The following is a 2,584-nucleotide window of genomic DNA, read 5'->3' on the forward strand; positions in this document are numbered from 1 at the left end:
CACTTACCCATACCCCCCTCCACCTTACCGCCCTCCCCCCCCGCCTCCCCTCACTCTACGGAGCCCGCTCCCCCCCCTCCCCCCCTCCTCCCTCACTTAACGCCGGGCCCTCCCCCCCCCTCATCCCCTCATTAACGACGCCCTCCCCCCCTCCTCCCCATCACTACGGGCCCTGCCCCCCCCTCCTCCCCTCACTTACGCCCTCCCCCCCCTCCTCCCTCACTTACGCCCTCCCCCCCTCCTCCCCTCACTTACGCCCCTCCCCCCCTCCTCCCCTCACTTACGCCCTCCCCCCCTCCTCCCCTCACTTACGCCCTCCCCCCCTCCTCCCCTCACTTACGCCCTCCTCCCCTCACTTACGCCCTCCTCCCCTCACTTACGCCCTCACTTACTTACTCACTCACTCCTGTTTTTCCCGCCGGTTTTCCCCGGCTCTTTGCTCTTACGCGGTGACGTCACAGGTCCGACTACTTGTCAGTCGTCGCGCATGCGCAGCTCTCAGACCGGTCTCAGGCCGCGCGTGCGCAGAGTTCAAATTCAAATCACCATCGAGATCCAAAACCGTCGAGCTGGGAGCACGTGACCTTAACATCCGGGACATCATCAACTAAATAATTATCCTTCAATAGGCGCTTATTAGCTGTAAAGCACGGCCCGCCAATTTTGCGAAATGTGCGCACTTACCTGCGCTCCGATCTCTGCGGCAGCCTGGAGCCCCGCCCTCTAAAGGCCAACCTGGGTACGCCCATTGAGGGCAGGCCGATTTAGGGACACCCATTGAGGGCAGGTATTTAAATAATAGATTTGTATTGAAAACAACAGGTAACTATTTGAACAAGTTGTTCGAAGGTATGTAGACTTTTTAACAGTTTTTAAAAACTTTTTTTTAAACATGCATTACCATTCTTTTTAATTCTTTCATAATTAAATTTTAAAACATTGATTAAAGGTGATTATTTATAAGTGAACATAGGTTTGGTTATATGTTTAAAATCTGTGAAACTATTTCATTCTGCACTGTAGTATTATAAAACGTTACGTGTGGCATGTGTAATGATATGCAGTAACAGTGTATGCGACAAGTGTATAACAGTGTAAACAGCCTCTGTCCACTAGGTGTCACGCAAGAGGAACAGGACACTGGAACAGGACAGAGCCCGTCTTGATTTACAGAGTTACAGAAGGTGTTATTAGCATAGTTAGAACTCCAGTTTAATTAGCAATCATTTAGTTTATCCACTGTTTATTCAACATTAAATAACTAGTCTTGAACCAGATGTTCTGTCATACACTGATCACTGATTCATGTACTATCATAGTACACAAACATAACATGGTACCAGGAGTGATTTGAACGGCACAGTCATCAAACAAAGAAGAAACATTGCTGCAAGAAAAACATGGTTCTTCAAATGGAAAGTCTGAAAGCTCCAGAACAGCTTCATCTTACTGGTAATGTGGATGGAAATTGGCACACACTTAAGCAGCATTTCATGCTCTATGTCTCAGCTATATGTTAGGATGAGACATGAAGGCTCAGTTAGGGCACTTGAGAGTTACAAGTTAGCCAGGAAGGACCTAAAGGGAGAGTTAAGAAGAGCGAGGAGAGGACACGAAAAGTCGTTGGCGGATAGGATCAAGGAAAACCCTAAGGCTTTCTATAGGTATATCAGGAACAAAAGAATGACTAGAGTAAGATTAGGGCCAATCAAGGATAGTAGTGGAAAGTTGTGTGTGGAATCAGAGGAGATAGGGGAGTGTTTATAATCATCTTGAAAAGAACAAGTTGATTAGCGATAGTCTACACGGTTTTGTGAAGGGTAGGTCATGCCTCACAAACCTTATTGAGTTTTTTGAGAAGGTGACCAAACAGGTGGATCAGGGTAAAGCGGTTGATGTGGTGTATATGGATTTCAGTAAGGCGTTTGATAAGCTTCCCCACGGTAGGCTATTGCAGAAAATAAGGAAGTATGGGATTGAAGGTGATTTAGCGGTTTGGATCAGTAATTGGCTAGCTGAAAGAAGACAGAGGGTGGTGGTTGATGGCAAATGTTCATCCTGGAGTTCAGTTACTAGTGGTGTACCGCAGTCAGTGTTTACACTGGAGAAAGACAATGTTGTCGAGGAGAACACTCAGGTTCAGTCGACCAGGCTAGATGGAATTGAGGTTCAAAAGGGGGAGGTGTTAGCAATTTTGGAAAATGTCAAAATAGATAAGTCCCCTGGGCCAGATGGGATTTATCCTAAGATTCTCTGGGAAGCCAGGGAGGAGATTGCAGAGCCTTTGTCCTTGATCTTTATGTCGTCTTTGTCGACAGGAATAGTGCCGGAAGACTGGAGGATAGCAAATGTTGTCCCTTTGTTCAAGAAGGGGAGTAGAGACAACCCTGGTAATTATAGACCTGTGAGCCTTACTTCGGTTGTGGGTAAAATGTTGGAAAAGGTTATAAGAGATAGGGTTTATAATCATCTTGAAAAGAACAAGTTGATTAGCGATAGTCAACACGGTTTTGTGAAGGGTAGGTCATGCCTCACAAACCTTATTGAGTTTTTTGAGAAGGTGACCAAACAGGTGGATCAGGGT

General features: G+C 46.6%; 1 protein-coding gene across 1 annotated transcript in view; it reads right to left on the reverse strand.

The window, feature by feature from the left end:
* LOC119974988 (HAUS augmin-like complex subunit 5) overlaps positions 1 to 451 on the reverse strand; it is a 35,928-nt gene extending 35,477 nt beyond the window's left edge. The window contains exon 1 of the mRNA XM_038814409.1: positions 405 to 451. The gene's annotated coding sequence lies outside the window, so the exon portion shown is untranslated. The remainder of the gene's footprint in view (positions 1 to 404) is intronic.
* Positions 452 to 2,584: the final 2,133 nt, after the last annotated feature.

This window comes from Scyliorhinus canicula, chromosome 12 (assembly GCF_902713615.1).
Source record: "Scyliorhinus canicula chromosome 12, sScyCan1.1, whole genome shotgun sequence".
Taxonomy (NCBI): Eukaryota; Metazoa; Chordata; class Chondrichthyes; order Carcharhiniformes; family Scyliorhinidae; genus Scyliorhinus; species Scyliorhinus canicula.